The sequence below is a fragment of the Condylura cristata genome, unplaced genomic scaffold, assembly GCF_000260355.1.
Source record: "Condylura cristata isolate star-nosed mole 26May11 unplaced genomic scaffold, ConCri1.0 scaffold00027, whole genome shotgun sequence".
NCBI lineage: Eukaryota > Metazoa > Chordata > Mammalia > Eulipotyphla > Talpidae > Condylura > Condylura cristata.
In genome coordinates, this window is record NW_004567128.1 from 8,695,264 (window position 1) to 8,718,729 (window position 23,466).

A 23,466-nucleotide genomic window follows, 5' to 3' on the forward strand; every position below is an offset into this window, starting at 1 on the left:
ATGGAAGACCCACAACATGAGTGGAACTGGAGATTAACCTAAGTGAGATAAGATTAGAAGGAAAAAGATAAATACTACATGATTTCACTCATATGTCAGATATAATGAAACAAAGCAAATAATAGAAAAAAACAACACAAAATAAACCCTTGAAATCTGACCACAGAACTGAAAGGCTACCAGAAGGTGAGTTTGGGAGGGTTGGAGAAAAAGGGAGAGGGAGCCCCTTCGACTGTGGTAGAGACTATTGGAGCATTGGTGGTAGGCAGGTGTGATATAATAAGATCATTTGTAGAGGCTGAATCTATTACCCTAAAATAAGTAATGTTGTAACCCAACATAGATTAAAATTTTTAAATTAAAATAGCTCAAATAATATTCTTATATTTGAAGAAAAATAAGTTTAAATGTTAATTTTTCTAGTTGGCCATTAATAGTGGCAGACAGCCCTCTATGTGAAGATTATATTAATAGTCAACTAGAAAAAATAAGCCCTTAAATAAAAGGTAGTTTAGTATGGTTAAATGGCTCTCCAACATGAGCCTGAGTCAGAATCAGAGAGGGCTTATTCTCACACAAATTGCTGGGCCCTACCTCATAGTTTCTGATTCAGTAGCTCTGGAGCAAGATCCAATAATGAGCATTTGTAGCAAGCTGCCAGGTGATGCCAATGCTGCTAGTCTGGGAGCCACAATTAAGAACCACTGGAAAATCTCAGAGAAAGATAACACAAATCTGAATCCTGGCTCACTATTTTATAGCAGCATGACCTTTGGAGCAGGTCATCATCATGTCCTCCAGGAAACATGCATAAAAAGTTCTGTGGTAGAAACTGCTAGTCAATGACCACACCATTGTTTTCTTCCTCCCTAATGTTAAGTTTGGACCTGTGACTAAAGGCTAGTGAAGGAATATGAGCAGAAGTGGTATGTTTCACTTTCAAGCCTGACTACTAATGACTTCCTCACATGTCCTTCACGACCTTTCAATCACTTCTGGGTTGCAGCAAATAAACATCGAAAACATGGCAGTTGCAAGTTGAATGCAAGATAGAAGGAAATTGGATACATGAGAGTATTGTACCAAATAGCAACAGCCATTTGGGATTTAAACCAGGAAGAACTTGACCTGTTCTTGGTATCCCTGGCATCCAGCATGCCATCTGAGACACAGTTGCTTAGAAAATAACTGCTGAACTGAATTTCAAAACAACTCGAGGAATGGATCAGACTGACAACAGACATGATTGGAGATAATAAGCTCCACAGCTGTAGAGATATTTAAGCAAAACTTGATGCTTGCCAAAGAAGCGTTCTATAGAAGATATTCCTCAACAGGTTAAGGTTGGTCAGATCATGTCTGGGGACTCACTCCAAAATAATATTCTATATTATGCCCTAAATTTAAATGACTAGGATGCAGTTTTTGAGAATCATGTCTTTATTCTCAGTTCCATTATGTTCTGCTCCTTCTGTTTTCTTCTTTTTAAAAATATTTAATCTGGCCCTCCCTGGTGGCGCAGCGGGTTAAAGCACAGCACTGAGAATCTGAAGCCACTTCCGCATGAGTTCCATTCCCGCCTGCCGCCTGCCCCGGAGGAGACCACATGGCGAGCCAGACCTCTCCTGACCCGCCCGCTGCTCCCCTCAGCAGTGTACTTCGTCAATCTGCCTGTTCTGCTCCCCACTCTGTCTCTGGTGAAGCCTCTCACCGTCCCTGAGCCTCTGGCCTGTACCCCAGTTCTATATGAATAAATAAATAAATAAATTTAAAAAAAAATTTAATCTTTCCTTGTTAATCATTCGGCATTTACTGAGCATATAAAATATATCCAGACCTGTCCAAGGTACTTGGCATCTAGTTGGCACCACTCTCATGTATCCAATTTTCTTCTATCTTTCTGTATGTTCTCTATACTTTGAATGTTTGGGAAGTAAAAACACATTTGAAAAGATATCAAAGAGATTATTAAACGCTGTAACCAAAAGATGTCTCAAATGTGTTACTGTGCATGTTAAAAGCATATCATTCATTGAAGATACAAAAACTCAAATTCAACTTTGTTTACTATAGATAAGCTGTGTGAACATGAGCAAAACACTTAACTTCCCTTCTATAAAATAAAAATATTTCTGCCCAGTTTACTGAGGATCAGAATACAAAAATATTGATTCATGAATTTGCAATAGAGTACTCTGTTTTGGAATATGTTTCATCTCACTTTTACTTGCATTGCTTGTTTCCTTTCTGTATGTAATCAGCATTTTTGTTGTTGGTTGTAGATCATCCGAGAGCCCTCCCACTTGCTCTAGTACTCATAAAACTGCTTGGTTTTGGTCATGTTGGAAAAGCACACTAGGCTTCTGGTCCTCCGCGGTAAGGAATGTGATAGGAACTCTTCACTTTGGACTAAATGCCCCATAAGTAGCCAGTTGTCATCACTGCTGAATGACCACATGCTTGCACTGAGAGTGAAGACAGCAAACTGAAATGTTTTAGCAGGACTTGTTCAACCAGCTGCTGATGACCAATTTGGAGATTACATCTTATGAACATAATCTCATGTTCTGGTAGATATAGAAAATACTCTCTCATATCTAAAGAGATGGCAAAGAAAAGTTACAAAGAGGAGCATTTAACGTTTCCCTAAATGAACATAATGTAATAATAATTGATGTAAAATTGGGCAAGTTTGCCCTGACTAGTTAAACTTCTTCCCTGCCAGCTGTAAATGATGCCTCCAGCTGCATTCTTTTCATGGGGAAATAGTTCAAGTTTTGTACACTTTAGCAGACTCATTTTAAACCATTTTCAAAATGTTTTCTTCTGGTTCTGTTTTGAAGATTTCTGCATCTATAATATATTTCTTAGATATTTTTCTCCAATTAAACCCTTTGAAAAAGAAATGAATGAAAAGTTCTATTCCAGCTTTTCAAAAGTTTGACTGTATTTCAGATGATTGCTTTGACTTCCTTGACCTTTGTATTTACGATAGGTCTTTGTTTAATAATTGTCTCTGGAGGAGGGACTTTTCCACAAGTGCTGTAAATCAGTGTCCTCTATACTTTGATGTATGTATGGTTCACCTTAGGATCTTGTTAAAATTCATAATTTGACTCAGGACTTCTGTACAGGGCCTTTGTTTCTGCATTTCCCCCAGATGATTATGTGATGCTTTTCGAAGGTATGAAATTTTTCATTAAGTTTCATCTTACTGCCCATTCAGCAAAGCTTCCACATGTTTCTCAACAGATCTTGGGAAAAGGACCATTTAAAACATTTTTTTTTACAACTCCTCACAAAGATAAGGAGGTTTACCTTAAAATAACTTTGGAGATTCATTAAAAATGGGGGCCACTGTTGATGCAATAGGTTAAAGAGCAGCACTACAAAGTTAAAGCCCTTTCAGTATAAGTTCGATTCCCCACCAGGGAGGTGATCCACATGGTGTGGCAGACCTCTCCTAAACTGCCTGCTGCTCCCTTCAGCAGTGTACTTAGTCAATCTGTCTGTTCTGCTTCCCACTCTGTCTCTGGTAAATCCTCTCACCGCTGCTATACCTCTGGCCTGTATCCCAGGTCTGTATGCAAAATAAATAAATCTTAAAAAAAAAATAAAAGTAAGGATGGGTAAACACCAAGTAGAAAGATGTTCTGGTAAGAATGGGGGCTCTCCCTGGTGGCGCAGCGGGTTAAAGAGCAGCACTAAGAATCGAAAGCCACTTCAGCATGAGCTCTATCCCCGCCTGCTCTGGAGGAGATCCACATGGCGTGGCAGACCTCTCCTGACCTGCCCGCTGCTCCCTTCAGCCGTGTACCTCGTCAATCTGCCTGTTCTGCTTCCTACTCTGTCTCTGGTGAATCCTCTCACAGCCCCTGCACCTCTGGCCTGTACCCCATTTCTGTATGCATAAATAAATCTTTTTAAAAAATGGATGAAAGGTACATGAGATTCAATTAAGGGGGGAAAATCTATTCTGTATGGCATTCAGAAGTAGATAAAACAAAATATTATTAGAGGTTGTTTATATAGATTTATCCCACTTTCGTTGGTACAATCTGCAGGTCAATCCTTTCCTTTAGAATACCAAGAAATTTTCTTGGGTCAAGATTCCTTACCTCCCTATTAAATTTAGGTGTTTGCTCGTAAGTGTAAACAAAACAATGGTTTTCTTAATCTCTTTAACCTGAGAAGCTGTATTGCCTCTGCTCCCAATATGCGAGTCTCTTTCAGCAAAAACTTCAGACTGCTAAAGATGAGAATAAGTGATGCTCCCAACTTTGTATATCCACACTGAAAAAAGGTATGTAGTCTGCTATTGTTTTTAGATGCCCATTTTCACAAATATCGTACAATGCATGAATAACCACTGATAACTTCACAGGCAGGTTGAAGTTTATTAATTATGGAAGTGCATTAGACAATGGAAGAAGCTAGTGAAGCCTATTAACCCCAAAGGGAAGGAGAGCCACCTAAAAAAAGCAACCAGAATTACAGAAGGGAAGCAATACAAATGATAGAAAGTGAAGTTAATGGTTGCTTCTCCCATTTCCTTTCATCTGTGGAGACGGCTCATGCTTATCTCTTCTTTACCAAATCAAGTAGAAGAAAAGGAAAATCTGAAGAAGCAAATGCTTCTTTCTACCTGTGTCCTACCTCTGTTCCTCTTGTTACTATTTTATTCTGTCAATTTGCTTTATCACATTCTATGTTATATTAATTTTATAAACCAAATGGCTTAGTACAGTACTGTGACATATGAGGAATGTTCAATAAGTATTTGCTGAATGAATGAATGAATTTATTATCTATATGGTAATTCATTATTTAAACCTCTTGTGCCTTTTTCCTGACTCATTAAGATAATGGAAAAAATACACACTGACATTTAAACACATACATACACTATATAACTGAAATGAGTAATCTATTTGGTTTCTATTCATAGCAGGGATGAAAATGAATTTATTAATCTTCTGAATACAAAGCAATGACAGGATTTTTCATTCTTAGCAAATTTCTTAAATATTTGTTTTAGGAAGTGGTTAAAAAATTACAGAGTTATACCTCATTTAAAAATAAAATCTTATCTCACCTGACTTTGGAACTATTAGTACTTTGAAACCATTACTATTTGTGGGTTGACACTGTAATCTGTCATTCTGATTCCTCTTTAGTGAAGGACTGGTTGCTTCAGCTGCTAGCAGTGGTGTTGGCCAACAATCTTCAGCTGTCAGCCCCTTCATGGTTCATTACCTCAGCTGCAAAGAGCCATTTGGCCCAGTGTCATTCCCTGTATCTCATGCTCCATATCCATTGACCAATCAAAAAATACCTACCCATCTTGACCCAACTTGCAACTGGCAAAAGTCACTGTACTTTCAGAGCTCTATGTAGGGTAAGTCATGGCTGTTTGGGATGGCCTACCTTCTATCTCAACTTCTTCCTTTTCCAAATCTTGATTCCTTCCCCTAGATTCCCAAGGACGGCTCATCATAAATATTTGGTATGTTTAAACTACATCTCAAATTTAAGATTACACCATGGAGAAAAGGCTACTTTATTCTGTTATTCTTAAAATAAACGGTGCTGGAAAAAATGGATAGCCACAAGCAAAAATATAAAGCATGACCTGTATTTGACACCACACCTGAAAATTCAGGCAAAATGAATTAATGATTTAGACATAAGAACCAAAACCACAAAGAACTTGAAAGAAAATATAGGAGACACACTACAGGATATCTACCACAAAGATATACTTGGGACTAAAACCTTAGCAGCAAGGGAAACAAAGTCAAAACTAAATAAGTGTGAGTATATCACATTTAAAAGCTTTTGCACCTAAAAATCAGAAGATGACCTTCAGAAAGAGGAAAAAGCACCAGGGACCATGGTAATGGTTCACAGGTGATGTGATGGTGTGAGGTTATGGGGGATACACCTGAGGAGAAAAATCAAATATTGTACAAAAGTGAACACAATTTTAAAATTAAAAAAAAAATCGTAAGTACAACTTACAATGAATTAAAAAGAAAAACAATCCCCAGGTTTTTGAAACACATTGTTTCATGCTCCCAAAGGCAAATCATTTGACTGCATTTAATGCAGGATTTTTTTATATAGTCATAGTTTTAAGATACACAATCATGTTAGTAGCCATATGGAATAAATCCAAAGGAAAAAGACAATTAGGTGTATTTTTGTATTGGAAGGCATGGTTGATGAAGACAGAATTTTTCATTGTGTTTAAATATACCTGACTTACTGGCTAAGATTCACTCAGGTTAATACAGTGTTTATCAACTGGCCATGGCAGGTGAAGTTCCAGCAGGTCCAGCTAAGTATATGAGTCTTTAAGACATGACTTTCCTGCTAGTGAAGGTGACCAATTTTTTCAGGTAAATGAACCAGAAATGTAATGCTCCAAGAGACTTTTAAGATGGAATCTGAATTTATCAAACTTGGATTGGTAACCACAAGTCCTACCTTGTCAAATGCATTTCACATTCATTTCATGATTAAGAGCAAAGACTCAAGCACCAAGTCACATGGGTTCAAATATCATCATTTGTTAAATGCTATCTTCATTGTTCCTTCCTCTCAGGATGATTGGAAGAACTGAATGAGATAATGTTATAAAGATGTGAGCACAAAACCTGGCTTATAGTTAACACTAAACAAATGAAAACTGCTATAATTATCATACTTGCTATACCTATTTTCCCTCAAATCCTGTATTTGGTAAGACTGACTCCAATCTACTTTGTAACCTGAACACTGATCCAGCCTCTAACTAGATCTATCATAACAGTTTGATTAGAGGAATATGAGCTAATATGATGACCCATCAATGGAAAAGTAAGACTTCATATAAGGTTTCCATATAGGGGAATTTCCTAGATGACTGAGCATTGGAAGAATAAATTTCAGAGTTCTTGAAGTGCTAGTAGGGGATTTCTAAGAGACTCTCAGCCATTTTCAGATTTGTAATGAGTTCCCCAAGGAGAAGCAGAGACTTTGTCCCATCAAGCCTTGTCCCCACACCTTAATTATTTGTTGTTTAGCTGGTATATCAGTACCCTTTGCTGCAGAATACTACTACTGACTTGGTCTTGCCTGTAATGTCACAAATACTTCAAAATAATTGAAGAAATTATAACGGTAAACTTGTTAACAAGTTTTATCCTAATAATCCATAGTAAATACACAAGTAGAAGAACATATGAACTCTTATAGAAAGGAACATGAAAGGAAGAGAAAGCTGGACAGAGGAGAGGTGATAAAAAAGACATTTGAATTTCATTAATCATTAGTTCCTACAAATGTTAAAAATCTTTCCACCCAGTCAAATTTATTTTCTGAAAAACTTAGAAGTGTCCACACAGAGAAGCCACACCACAGAAAACAATCTACACTGGAAGTAGGAAGAGAAAGTATGGGTTTTCAGGAAGTTACCACAGCCTCTGTCAACACCCTGTCAGTGATAGCTGTTTTTCATAGAGTGCCTGCTAGGAAGTACTAGTTACAGAACAATGGGGACAAAAAAGGCAATGCTTCTCAACTAGCTAGTATATTACTAGCAATAGATTTCTGTATTCTGTACCACATGTCCTCAACCTTATGTGTATTATTCTAGCTAAAATAAGCCAGACAGAAAACAAATACTGTATGATTCACTTGTATGTAGAATATAATAAAACCAAATTAATAGAAATAAAACAAGTTGGTGGTTGCCAGAGAAGGGGTTAGAAGCTGGGGAAGAAGGTTGAAGGTACAAATTTGCCACTACAAGATGAATATATTTTGGAGATATAATGTACAGCATGGAGACTAGAGTCAGCAATACTGTATTACATATTTAACAGTTTCTAAGAAAGTAAAATCTTAAAAATTCTCACCACAAGAAAAAATATAACTAAGTGAGGAAGTGAGTGTTAATTAAAGTTCTGTGGTAGTCATTTCACAATATATACATATATCATTTTGCTGTATACACACATACACATCAAATCATTGTTATTCACTGTAAACTTGCAATATCAATTATATCGCTAAAAAACTGGAAGAAAAAAATAAAATAAAATAAAATTGACTTAAGGTCCATCAGGGAAGTCTAAAACATTAAATAGCATGTTAAAACCCATTAGTTAGCTCACTGCCCTTATCTTGGCCATGAGTCAATGTCAGCTCTCCAGCCAACCTCAGACATAAGCACAGAAGTATCCCAAGTCTTCTCAAATAATTCTAATCTTCATAGCTACAAAGATAGTGGCCCATAGAGAATGCCGCTTAAGACAAGTCTTAAAGAACAGACATTTACGGCCAATGTGAATGAACAGCACCAGACATTTACTTGATAGTATTAAATATTAATACTTGTTAATTTCTATAAATAAAAAGAAAAAATTTTCCAACTAAATCCTATGACAATTTTAAATTTGTTTTTCTCAGCTTTTGCATAAAATCTTTTGCCAGCACTTTTAATCTTGTCTTGCTGTATTTGGATTTGCCTCACGTTAGCTCTGAAAAGCAAGATCTTTTAATAACAAAAGTTACCTTTCTTAGTTCCATTTTAGTTCCAGAGTTTTAAGGTTGTTATTTTATTTTATTTTTGATAATCACTCTATGAGTGACCTGTGTCTATTCTGACTTGTAGATAAGAAACAGAATCAAGAGGCTACTTAAGTTGTCCATTGTTACAGAGTTTATGCAGAAAACTAAGTACCTACTGAAGATCAGCCCAGCTGCACAACCAGTCCACTAGAGATGGTGGTGTTCCTAGGGCAGGTGCCTTCCGCACTAGTGGACTATTCCAGGAATACCAGCAATCTAGGTCCTGTGCAAGGACCCATGATTCTCCACCTGTACAGGGTAGGCCAAGAGTAGTGGGAATTTAATGTACCAGAGGGCATTCCCAAGCCAAGAGGAATGAGAATGAAGATGGATACTCCTGCTACCTTACCTTGGACAGGACCTTGAGGTGTGATCAAAAGGCCCCTCGAGGCTTATCCTCCTACTGCTACTATGCAGGATCACATTCCCAACAAGCTACTTGCATTTAGCTGCTTGCCTGGGACTACTTCTAGTACAACCTAGCCTACAGCCATCACATTCCCTTGCATCCTTAGCTCAGCAGTAACCCAATTCAGTCTCCAGACTCTTCAGGTCACTACATCAGAGCAGACCACCAATAGGTATTTCACAATTCAAGAAAAATAGTGTTGAATATCAGCACAACAATCTATTTTAATTGTGGACAATGCTAGCTGTGAGCTAGTTCTTACTGTTATTGAGAAGAGTTAGTCTTTCTTGTGTCGTAAAACTTTTCACAGTTGCTCAGTTCCTCTAGAGCTATAGCAAGGCTATTTCTTTTTCCACATGCCAACATTTTGCCTATTTGAAGAGAGCTATCCAGTCCTTTTAAAAGTCATTTTCTTCCAGTTTTTAATGATTTATTGTGCAAGGACCACAATTTTGAAAACAACTTTTAAGAGTTATCTGATAAAAATTGCAGCCAAACTATGAATCTGAGTCATACTGCAGGGGAGGAGGGAGGGGGAGCACAGGGGAATATGGCAACAGTTCAGGGGTGATGTGGTGGTGGGAGAACTATGGGAACTACACCTGAAGGGAAAGTTCAAATATTGAACAAAAATGAACAACAATGTAAATAGTTAGTTTTTTTTTAAACTCTAAGTGAATGAAGAAAAATAAGAGTTATCTGATATAGTCAGTCCCCCCTTCTGAAAGCAAGGCTAGATCTAAGTTATCAAATAAAGATGGTAAAACTAAGTAAATCTGTACTTAATACAATTTCTTGTACTTTCCCTCATGGCCTTTGTCCAGAATTATGCCCTCTACCTCCCATCCCACAGCTTTATTCCCTAATTATAAAGTAGAAGAAGAAGGCTAATTGGAATTCATCTATGACACAATAATTTGCAGTAAAATATTAAAGCTCATCTTTATAGGATTTTCAATTTTAGGGTCTGGCAATGATGAAAAACGCCCGGATCTTCGGAAAATACAAATGTAAATACTGCCTAATTTTGTGATCTTTCTAAGAGTAGAAAATTTATCTTTTTCCCGTGGAAAAAAAATGGTCCATATTTGAAGAACTCAAAATTAACATGAAACTACTTATTTTATAAGTGGTGGAATTATCAGCTTTCAAAAAATGAACTACTTTCCATCACTTTGTACAAATTTACATCATTGTGGAAATGTCATCTATCCATCTCTAAGCCTTTTACAACAAATTCATCTTTTATTCATCTTATGGTTGTGTGCTGGCATTTTGTGTCATGTCCAAGATAGTCATTTTGGAAAGGAACCTATTAAGAAATTTCCTTTCCTTTATGGTCTTGTAAAATTGTTACTTATTTCACATAACTGCAAAGTGTCCTTACCACTAACTTTCCCAAGTATGTGTCTCAGGATCATTCTAACATCCCTCTCCTATTTAAAAATAGACAAACTGTTGGTTTTTGAGTAAGCTCAACCCTTAGCAAGAGTGTGAAGAATTTATCAAATTCTGCCATACCCCCACCCCCTGGGAGGTTATCCCCCCTTTCTCCATTATTATCCATTAGGTAACTTTTTGCTTTCCCCTAAATCACCTGCTCTCTCACTGAAATATTTTGTATGAACCATATACATCTAAGACATACCAAAAATAACAATGATAAAGTATTTCAGTTGGTACTAAGTGAAAGTTCTTGCCCACTGACAAATTCTTTAAATCAACCCGTTTTTTAAATCAACCCAAAAATATGGAATATATTTGGGCACGTGCTCTTCTCCCCTGCCCTTAAAATCACCTACTCAGCCACCTGCACAGAAGGCAGATGTTATTTTGAAAGCTTTGGGAATGCTTGTGTTCCAAAAGCAATGCTAGCCTGACTGTATCAGGGTTATAGGAGAGTTCACAAAATTCAAGACCCTGGAATGTGCTGCAGGAGATACTGATTCTGTAGGTCAGAGGCACAGGATCAAAGGAGGAGGACAAAAGAAGAAAATAAAGTGAACAAATAATTGTAATAAACACCAGGTCCAATTTTAGTAACGATATTTGAGTCAAGTTTATGAGATTTCCTCCTCTGAGGCCTGCTTGGAAGTTTTTCTGGTCATATAAAATGCCAGAAATCTCACTGTAACAAGTGAGCCTATCTGGGGATGCGAGAGGTAAGGATAAAAGAGGGGTACAATAATTATCCTGCTTCATAGAAAATACAGTCCAGTGTTTCCCTAAGTCAGTTATGATTACTAATACAGTAGTTTCATGTTTAAAACCTAGAATTCATAAAAAATTAACATAGTATTTAATTAAGACCCCCCAAGCATAGTGTTTAAACTTCATCTCCAAAATGGACATTTGTTGGGGTTACTCTGGAGGCTCATATCAGATGGATTAGTTACAGTGCTTTTGTTATATTATTTCCTAGATACTCTAGGAAAATGAAGCAATATTTAGAGGTTTATATAAAGTTTTTCAATGGGAATCCACAAACCTCTTTGCCATGGCATAACTGAGACTTCAGGCCTGGTGAACTTCAGTTCCTCTCTGCTTCTCAGCTCATTCCAGCCCTGCCTGACAATTTTGTCCAGGTGTGCATAAAAATATTCAATTAGAATTTTCTAACGAGGGACCTGCCATGAGCCAAGGCTTATTTGTGTGTGTGACACTGTCTTGTTTCTGACCCCACAGAGAATATCCCTCTATGCTGATTAAAATGCCTTTGTGCTTGCAAGTGCACTCTGTAGGTAAGCTTCATCATTCCTCCTCCTCCCTCCTCTCCCACCTCTTCCCTCGGTACTTTCCTCTTCACGCTTCTCTTTATTTCCTCGCCCACTTGTGACTTCAGCTTGCCTTATTTTCCTGACATTCGCACAGCTTAACGCAGTCTCCTTATTCTTCATAGACTCATCTCCACCTCCATAAATATACCTCACATCTACGTATAACTTATTTTTTTCTCCTTGGCCTTCCAGACTCTCCAAAAGGAAACACTCTCACAGCTGGGTGTCTGGCTGTTCTCTAATCTCCAGTTTTCCCTCTGAACATATCCCACAGTTGCCTGTAACAATTTTGTTCTGTGTAATTTAGTTGTACTGCAATTTCTTAGAAGAAAAAAACCTCAACCCATTATTCTACCTTATTTCCTTTCTTTTTCTCCTACCTTTTTCAATGAATCAAAATGCATTTTACAGCTCCTTTTTGTTTTCTAATATCACAAACACAGGGGCAAAGGAAAACTGCAGTGAGTTTTTCCCCCTTCTTCAGAAAAGAACCTAGAGCTGATAGTGTGAGAGATTCAGTCCAATTTAAGCTCCATTGAAAGTACAGTGTAGGCTTGTGTTATTCTATAAATAACAGCCATGTTTCCCAAAGCTGGCCATGGTTTATACAGAGGACCCCAATTAAAGTAAAAAAAGCTGAGGAAATAGACCTGTCAAAGAAAATGCATTTATAGTGTACCAGGCAGGTCAGACAGGGGGATAAGTCAAGTTCTAATTTTCTTAAAGTCATTGAACTTCTATGTTTCAGTGAGGTCAAGTCCTAAATAACAATCCCATTTGAATTTACACTCTTATAAACAAACCTTTTTATTTTTACAGGTTGGCAGGAATTTTTTTATGAGCTCACACCTTTAGGACACTCAAATATATATCAAATCTCATCTGCCTAACCCTGTGCATCCTTTCTCTCTCTCTTCTTTGATGACTAACACATGGGCCTTAAATCCTTATGTACACATTGATTTCTATGTTTCAAAATACTACATTAGGGCCCAGATCAAAAATGATGTGCTAAGTTTCCAACCCAGATACCCTGGTATGTCTAAGATAGAGTATGAGGAAGTATGGGAGGTGGCAGTGATCAACACACAGTGTCTCTTCATTTTTATGAGCAGTTTTATATTCCAATTTCCCAAAGGTAACAGGGAATAAACAAGTTGGCAGTAATTTGCCGACCTGTCAATGAAATCCAGCTAAGGACAACATTTGCCTTAGATTTATGTGCTACTTCTATTTAATGAAATGCCCTGATTTGACATATTGATTTCCAAATTAACCAGTCTTGATAAAACTGTCCATTTCTCTAGCTCTAATGTCAGAAGTTAAGAATTCTCTCATCTCTCCCTGGGGATTGGCTAGGAAAATTCTCTTTTTTGTCATTTTTTCCCAAAGAACTGCCACATGAAAACATGTCCACGATTTATTACACATGAAAAGATGTCCACCGTTTATTATAAAGCAATATTACCTCACACCTATGAGAATGACCTTAAATTATAAAAGACTAGAAACAACAAGTGTTGGAGAGTGTGTAAATAAAAAGGAATCCTAATATACTATGCAAATGTAAATTGGTGCAGCCATTTTCGCGCCATCCTTTAAAACAGTAAAATTGTTTTTAGGAAACAGCTTTCTAAATCTAATCTTGAATTTAAGAGTTTTTTTTTTCCAAAATGACTTCAGAAAGGGGGTTGCCAGTCCTTCTTACCCATTAGTATTTACATTCGGTAACCTGAAAAACTGTCCATTTTGTCAATTAATTCATACTCATTTGGACACAAGCCAGAGAGGGAAAAAGATGACTTCTAATCCACTAAAATTCAAGGAGAAAGAAATGGAAATGCAATATCAAGTTAAGAATATTTTGGAATTCATTGTGCAAATTATTTCTAAGTACTTGCCATAACAATTTCCCCCAACAATTTCTGTAGGTGACACACAGTGACACGTGGCCCTACACACTCATTCACACCATTTGGTTTTGTGTCATCTAATCATCCTTAGCCCTTTCATCTTGTTTCTATTAGACTAATGAGCTTTTTCTGCATTTCTGCATTTTATTTACCTTCTCAACAATCAGCATTAATTCTTCATCCATTCAATCACTTTAGTAGGTATTGGAACAATATCTCTGCCTTCAACTTACTTCTTATTACCTTTCTTACTGTTTAAAATAGTGAAATATTGTTGACATGCACATTTAGCCTAAGGTAGATGAATACAGTTATATAAATTGAAACAACAGGGTGTGACAGTTCTTTGGGGAAAAAAATTAATTAGCTCTCCTAGGAGTCTATTAACCCCTTATCCCTATCTTTTGAATACTTTACATAGGACACGGTACACTGATGTTATAATTCCTGGACTCTTTTATTATTTAATGAATAGAAAGTAAAACTAAGGAAGGAAAGAGATTGCCTGCTAATACTTGAATTTCTTTCTGAGCATTAACAAATTGCCTGTATATAGAGCAAATGGTTCTTCATCCATTCATTTGTTCAAAATGTTATTACTTCCCAATCTGAATCAAGTACTGTGCTAGATATTCGCCAAATAGCATATAAAATAGTGCAGAGAGGCAAGAAAACAATTATAATACCTCATGTTATAAGTTATGAACAAGAGAAGGACCCAGGGCCAGCTTAGGACTGGCCTCAGGAAAGGCCTCAGGACTTAAGGGGCTGGAGTAAGCAAGTAAGAAAGAGAAACACGGTTCTAAGGAAAGTAACCAGTATCTCAAAGACACAGACACTGGAGGGTAAACAATATGTATGGAAGTGGCCACATTTCTGGAAACCCTTATTCTTCCAGGAAGTTTAAGAATACAATTGGAGTGCTTGCCTTAGGTTTTGCAAATAATGTATTTGCTATAGGAACCAGTGTTAGAACAATGCACAATGAAACAGACTTTCTACTATCTGCACCTAAGGGTCAATTTAAACTTCAAGCACTTTCCTCTCATGGTAGTTGTTTATAGATGCATTTGCTGGAAATACACAATTGCCTTATCTGATAAGGCAGTTAAAAATTGTCAATATGGGAGATAAAAGATATATACTTCAGAAAAATTAATCAGTTAAGACCATTTTTCTTAGGTCAGTGGTTCTCCAACTTTAGCATACATCAGAATCCCAGGTGGTCTTACTCAAACAGACTTCTGGGTTCCACCCTCAGAGTTTTTGATTCATTAGGTGTGGGTAGGGACTAGGTATTTCTAACAAGATGCTCAGCTGATGCTGCTGATCTAGGACCATACTGGGAGAAATGCTGGCCCAAAGACTTCTTTAAAGGCAATTCAGTCAGAGGACTGAAAATAGCAGCTCGCATGAACTCTTATGTGTTAACCATAAATCAGAGTTTATACCATGCCTGCCCAAAGTAACAGATTGCACCCAAGATGTTTTCAAACTGGAGCCTAGGGACCTTAAATCTCATTCACTCCACAGCCTCCCACCTCCTTAGCTTTGTCCTCTGGGTTTAGGAAAGCAATGTGATTTAAATAATTTATTTCCATACTAAAAGACTTGTTTTTGACAAGAGCGCTTTCTCCTGTACTCAGTGCTTTCTGAAATATTCTGTTATGTAAGGAACAAATTGCTCCCAAATTTAAGCAGATGTCAACAGCTATTACCCTTGTGAAAGCTGCTTGTGAAAGTGTAGAAAGAGATCTCTAATGTTTTCTCTTTCTGGTGAAGGAAAAATCAGGCAAAATAAATATCAGTCTGAGATACTTGAGTTGAGTTTAAGTAATAAAATAAAATGTCAATATTTTCACTGAATTTTTATTTTTTTTTTAAAAAGGGCTTTCTTTACTCCCCAAACATATACGATCTTTTCACTAAACGAACTTTTGCTAATATATCCACTGAGCACTTTCACGGGAACATTCCAGTGAACCAAGCCTCAGAGTAGCCTCAGGTTTTTAAAATGACAAAATGGCTGTAGTTAAACAAAATATAACCAGCGAGGCTTCATTTTCACCCTGAAGAACCTGCTCCCCACTTGCCTTGTTACGAAACCCTGCTGGCTGAGGGAGCCTCTGATACAATGACTCCGCAGTTATTTTAAGTATAAGTGTGGGAGGTATGGGGGATGGGATGGACACAAGGTTGATAAATTCCCTTACCCACCTCCGGAATAGAGGATCTCTGGGCACGCTGCTGCTTATTTACCAGGCGAAAAGTGCAATGACTAGATTTAGCTTACGGAAGATGGGGGAAGGAACAAGGAAAGGAGAGTATTAAATTGAAAATATTTCCATGTATGAATAATTTTTAAGCAAAATTACACAAAAAGCATAAGATATTTTAAAAGAAAACATGTTTAAACAAATATATCACCATTCATTCATCTCTTTCCTGTTTCAGTGCTCTTGATAAATTGGGCTGAAATATCTGCATAGCTCTCATCATCTATGCAAAATTGAGGCTGTCAGACACATGATAAAGAGCAAGCCAAGCCAAGCCAAGTTAGAAGCAACAGATTTCACCCTGGGAAAAATTTTCTTTAGACCTAAAAGCACTATGCATATTTGTGAATCTCTTGGTGAGATGATTTCTCCTAGGAAACTGCCCATGCCAGAACCCTGCAAACTAGCCTTGCAAGGGCTCTCCCCTCTTCCTGGCTGCCAGTCCCCTTACACAAGGACAGGAGTCTTGACCACTGTGCTTTACTTCCAAGCCTTTTGCAGAACATCTTTTTCAAGAGGGCAGGAAGAAAGAAAATCAAGTTAAATAGCCATCTTCTTAAATGTCAGGAGCCTGACATTGAAAACATGTAAGTTAAATATAGCCTTAAAAATTTTAAATTTTGAACCAAGCTATAATACCTAAAAAATACCCTAGCACTTAATAAATATCTCTGACAACAGAGAAGACATTTGTCAAATGCATACACTTCAAAGATAAATGAAGCATAAGTGTGAGTATCCATACCATAGGGTTTGAGAAAATCTAACCCAAAATAATAATTTATTATTTAAATATACTACAAATTATCTATGGCTAATGGTTTATAGAATAAATTATATTGTTATTAAACAACAATGATACTATCATAGTTCACAAATTCTTTTTTCAAAGATTTATTCATTTATGCATACAGAGCTGGGATATAGACCAGAGGTGTAGAGGCAGTGGGAGGATTCACCAGAGACAGAGTGAGGAGCAGAACAGGAAGACTGACGAAGCATACTGCTGAGAGGAGCAGCGTGTGAGACAGGAGAGGTGTGCTGGACCACGTGAATCACCTCTGGGGCCAGTTATGGAACTGGCACTGAAGAGGCTGTAGCTAGCTTGCAGTGCTGCACCCTAACCCATTGCTTCACCAGCAAGGGCCAAATATTAATGTGAATTTTTTTACAACAGTTTACATCTACAAAATCAAGAAGGATCTTATGGTCAAAGGTATATCAAGGTTTCATGGCAGTATTTTTTTTCTTTGCTACCTGTACATAGAACACAGTGCAGCTTATATTTAATGGTGTCTCTGATGTGGTGATATGAATGATTACACCAGAAGAGAATTTTAGCAGGAGTCATTTCAACTAAGAAATCATATTTTAAACGAGTGCTAAGTAAATCGCATTGAGTTCTATGAGAGAGGGAGGCATAGATAAATAGACTGTATCCCTGGTGTTAGAATTTACAGTATAATAAGAGGGTGTCATACATAAGCAACTAAATAAACATAAATTTTAGCTCTGTGGTAATACAAAAGGGGAGAGGAAAGTCATCCTGATTAAGAGAGCAAAGAAGGCCCATAAAGTAAGTAGTTTTTGCAGTGAGTTTTGAAGGATGAGAATGTTGCACATTAGGTGCAGATAGATATGGAGCACAGAAACAAGTCCATAGAAAATAGAAAGCACTCAAGAAATATCAGACTTGTGATATAATTAAATTAATAAGGAAACCAACAGGCAAGGCCAGTATGGGAGGGGGTAGTGGTGAAATTCAGATTGGTTGAGATATGTCAAATTAGAAATATTTATAGGATATTGCAGTAGGCACTTGCCATTTTTGAGTATCCACAACTGAGAATTTCCTGACTATGTTAGTCTTACTGGAAGATATAGCCCACTTCCCATTACAGAATTAAAAAAAAAAAAATTGAATATTTTCTTTCCTGACTCTCTTGCTGCTAAGGTTAAGACTAGGTTACCTGGGCTACCTGGTATTGGCCAAATAGACATACCTGTTCTGGGAGTTGCAACTGGAATTAGTACTGCAAAAAAGCCGCAATTACACAATTGAGGAAAATTCTTTGTGAGGTGATGATCACCACAGGATTCCATATCCATTAGAAGCTGCAGTTTCCAGTGTTCAGCAATGCTTTTTTTATTGCATTTGTTCAGCTAAGTGATTTTGGCAAGAGTCCCAGCTATAAAACATCCCTACAATCTTGCCTGCTTTCCAACCTGGTTTTCTAGCTTTCCTAGGGATGCTGAGTGATAGTCAATATCTTTTCAGAAAGTTGTTTTTGTACTTAATTTCATAAGAGTCAATTTCTGTGGCTTGTAAAGTATGAACCCTGAGTGCTACAGACATTCATCAGAAGATGGTTGTTACAGAAAGGAAGAAAGCTACTTTAGGGAGCTACACAGGGAAATCATTTGACAAGGTCTGAAAATTAAAGCTAAAGGAGAATATACAGTTAGAGATGAAAAGGGGAGGAATGGAATGACATACTTTGGAGGAAAGGATGGAACAAGAACATTCAGCAAGGAGCAGGCAAAATGCCATAGAAAGCAAATGTCCTGAGGGCTTACTACATGATGCTTATGTTGTATAAGTTAACTCATTTAATATTTATAAAAATTGTGATAGGTGTTTCCATGCTGACTTACAGATGATGCAAATGAGATATATAGACATCAATTAAATACCTTTCTGAAGTTACATAAATAATGAACAGAATTCAAACTCAGATTGGTCTGATTCCAATATAATATAGCCTCAATGCCAGGAGTTTTAGAAGAGAACAGAAAATAAAGATAAGGCTTTTGGTGTAGTGGTTGTCAGCCCCAGCTGCACACTGGAAAACCTCTAGAGAGATGTGGAAACTGTAAATGCCTGGGTCCCAGTTTCTGATATTTGAGTTTGGTCTGGGAATCGGGACTTTAAAAAAACGTCCCAGGTAAATACTTCCAGACTCATTATATGAGCCCAACATTACCCTGATACTAAAAACCAAATAAGGATATCACAAAATATAAAATTATAGGTCAGTATATCTGATGAGCATAGCTACAAAATATTCAAGGAAATATCAGCAAAGCAAACTCAACAATATTAAAAGGATCATGTATAATGATCAATTGAAATTTATTCCAGGGATGCAAGGATGGTTCGACATCTCAGGCTCAATATGATATAACATGTCAACAAAACTTGAAGATAAAAATTGCATGATACTTGCTTAGCGAGATAAGCCAGAAAGAGAAAGAAAAATACCGGATGGTTTCACTCATAGCAGGAGTATAACTAGGTGATAAAATAACAAGAATAATGAACAGCCATATACCAGAGACATTTTGTGGGGGTGGAGTGGGGAATGGGATCAAAAACGGGAGTAGGGGGTGGGGAGGGCAGTGCACGGGATTATGGTGATAGTACACGGGTGACTTGGTGATGGGAAACCCGCGGGGACTACAATTGAGATGGAAAAAAATGTAAAATAAACTGTTATAAAATAATATATATATATATAAATTTAAAAATGCATGATAGTTTCAACAGATACAGAAATCATTTTGCAGGATTCAAAATTCATTAATGATAAACTCTCAATAAAATGAGCACAGAATGAATTTATCATTATACAATAAACACCATAAATGAAAAACCCACAGCTAACATTATACAATGTTGAAAGATTCAAGGTTTTTTTCATTTAAGGTCAGGAACAAGGCAAGGATGCCAATTATCACCACTATATTCAAAATAGTATTGGGAGTTTCAGCTAGAAGAATTAGCTTTAAAAAAAAAAAGAAATTCTAATAGTAATGGAAGAAGTGAAACTCATTATTTGCAGACCACCTGATATTATTATACATTAAAGAACTTAAAGACTCCATTAAAAACTATTATAAGTGACAAGCTTAAAAACTGATATACAAAAGTCTGTTGAGTTCCTATATGAAAAGAACTGGCAGAAAGAGAAGTTAAGAAATCAAACTCATTTATAAGTTTATCAAAAAGTATAAAATACATAGAAATAAATCTAACCTAGGAGGTGAAACACATAGAAAACTATAAGACATTGTTGAAAGAAACACAAGACACAAAGAGATGGAAAGGTGCTCATGGATTGTAAGAATTAACAAGAATTATCAAGGCAATTCCTATCAAAATCCCAATGCTACTCTTTGCAGAAATATACCGAAAAATTCTAAAATTTGTATGGAACGACAAAGGATCCCAAATACACTAAGACTCAGAAAAAAAGAAAAAAAAAAACTTTGTGTCATGGTCCCTGATTTCATAGTAATCAAAAATACTATGATAGTGGTATCAGTGGAACAGAATTTAGGGCACAGACATAAGCCCACACATATAACAAAGGAGTCAAGAACATGGTGCAATGGAGAAAGAAAAGTTTCTTCAATAAACGGTGCTAGGAAAACTGGAAAGCCACATTGAAAAGAATGAAACCAGAATACTATCTATCACCACACACAAAAATTAATCCAAAAATGGACTAAAAATTTGAACATAAGAACTGAAACATCCCTGGTGTTATTGTATCCTGCACAGCTGTTCTGAGACAGTAGTTCTTTATCTATATCTGGCCTTCTTTCCCACCTAAGTGTATGCCACCACCCCACGGAAGATTCGATGGACATGGATATAAATCCCAGAAACCCCGGAACAATCTTTTTTGGTTGTCATCTAAAGACCAACAAAGATTATCACATTAAGATGGGTTATGATGAACATGAACATCAGTTACCTTTCAGAACAGATGGCTTAGGGGCTGGTGTAAAGGAAGAACTGCACAATGTTGAAGCAAAAGTAATGAATTATGAACCAGTCCTACTAAAGTAACACTCACAACTTTGAAAATATCTGCAACAGCCAATGGTTTTCCTTTGCGGTTTTGAAATCCTGTCCCCTGTGGTATTATGGTTGAAGTGTGGTTCAGGGCCTATGCCTATGAGTGGACAGCACTTAGTGGCTGTGAAGGAAGTTTCGGTATGAAGATAAAGAAGGGTTAAGATGTGAAACTCCTAAGTTTATCTGGGAAACATTCTGCCCCTGGAAGTGGTAGCAAATTTCCCCAGAAAAGAGCACAATATTGCTGACAATGACAATGATGATGATTTTGCTGAGGAGGAAGGTGAAGAAAAATCTATATGAAACTCTCCAGCCAAAAATGCACAACAGTCAAACCAGAATGGAAAAGACTCAAAGCCATCAATACCTAGATCACAAGATCAGGAATCCTTAAAAAACAAACAAACAAACAAACAAACAAACAAACAAACTCCTAAAACAACAAAAAGACCTAGTTCTGTAGAAGACATTAATGCAAAAGAGCAAGCAAGTGTAGAAAAAGTTGGTTCTCTTCCCAAAATGGGAAACAAGTTCATCAACTAGGTGAAGAATTGCTTCTGGATGGCTGATCAAGAGGCTATTAAAGATCTCTGGCAGTGGAGGAAGTCTCCAAGAAAACAGTTCAAACAGTTTGTTAAAAATTTCCATCTTGTTTCATTTCTGTAACAGTTGATATCTGGCTGTCGTTTTTATAATGCCGAGTGAGATTTTTCCCCACCATGTCTGACAAATGTCCATATTTCATTGCCAAGAATGTGTTGTTCAAAATGCCTGCTTAGGTTCTAAAGATGGAACACCACCATTTACCTGGTTTTAAGTATGTATGGAATGTTATGATAGACTATAGTAGTAGTGGTAGTCAGGTAAATGGAAATGGTGGAGAGACAAAAATATAATGTAAAATAAACTCAGTATTTTCATAAAGTAATAATTTCATTTTCTATTGAAAAATACCAAGACCTGAAGCCTCAAAGAACACAGAAGAAAACATAACTGGTAAATCCCTTTGACAAAAACTTTAGAGATATCATTGGGGAGGCCCACTCCAATGGCAAAGGAAACAAAATGAAAAATAAACAATGGAACTACATCAACCTAAAAAACTTCTGCAAGATGGAAAATATATATATATCATCAAAACAAAAAAGGCAACCTACCAAACTGGGAGAAAATATTTGCAAATCAAACATCTGACAAAGGGTTAACATCCAAAATATATAAAGAACTTATACAACTCAACAAAAAACAAGCAACTTGAATTTAAAATGGACAGCTTAAAAAGGAACTCTCCTACACTGCTGGTGATGATGCAAACTGTTCCAAAGTGGTGTGACAGTTCCTCAAACTACTAAAAATGGAGCTACCATATGACCCAGCAATTCCACTCTAGGAATCTAGCCAAAACACACAAAACACACAAAAACATTAATTCAAAAGGACACCTCACCCCTATGTTTACTGCAGCAAGATTTACAATAGGTAAGATATGGAACCAACCCAAATGCCCCAAAACAGATGATTGGATCAAGAAAATGTGGTACATATAAACAATGGAGTACTATTCAGTAGCTAAAAAAAGATAAACTCATGTCATTTACAACAACATGGATGGGGCTGAAGGGGATTATGCTCAATGAAATAAGCCAGAAGGAAAAAGAAAAATATCAGATGGTTTCACTTATAGGAGGAATATAGGGAAGCCCAATACGGGATCTGTTGGAGACCAGCTCCAACTATCGAGGTGTCTGGAGGCAAGACAGGCAGGGCCTAAGATGGGAAGGCTTCCGCGAGCAGAGATTCCAAAAGGGGAGAGAGGAACGGGTGCAAGGAAGACATGGGAGTCAGGGTTGGGTGCAAGTCTTCCTGCCATTCCCTCAGCAGGTCTTTATTTATACTGTGTAACAAGTAGTTAATTGCAATAATGCATAGGGTAAGTTAATGAGAAATCACCATAAAGCATTCTCAAGAACAAGGGGAACAAAGCATTTTTTTCTTAACATATTATGGTATACTAGATTATACGTTTTTGTGATAATTATCACGTGTACAGCTGTTTAATTATCACTCAAAGAAAGAGTGGTCTGAAAAGGGATGAGCTCATTAGCAAAAGGTTATAGGGGTCTTGGGGTAGTAATAAATTGTGTTAACAGTGTTATCAGTGATTGTCCAAAGAAAAGCTAGTGGCTAATTTAAGGCTAGCAGACAGTAGTTAGTGCCTGTTTTAAAAAGGAGTAAATAAAGAGAAAGTTGTAACAGTTGTGTATCAAACAACACCTGTGTAGTCAAGGTTAAAATTTGTCCATGAGTCCTTATGTCCTGGGAGTCTTATCTGAGGTTTGCTTTTTTATATAAAGAAACCAAAGAAGCTTCCCAGGAGTTTTTAATGCCCTGGGGTCTTACCTCTCCTGGGGCTTGCCTTCTGTCTCAGGAGACAGAGGGATTTCTCACCCTGGGGCAGCTTGCCTGAACCAGGCAGCTAAGAATAATCCACTTGAAGCTAAGATAATCCACTTGTAAACTGTTGCTCAGAATATTTTGATATTATGATTATACAAAAAAGGGAGGTGATAACATTAAGTTAGCAGTGGAAATTCTGATTTTTCAGAGCTTT

General features: G+C 37.0%; 1 pseudogene; it reads left to right on the plus strand.

Annotated features, from left to right (window-relative positions):
* Positions 1–537: 537 nt before the first annotated feature.
* Positions 538–21,528, plus strand: LOC101630318 (annotated as a pseudogene).
* Positions 21,529–23,466: the final 1,938 nt, after the last annotated feature.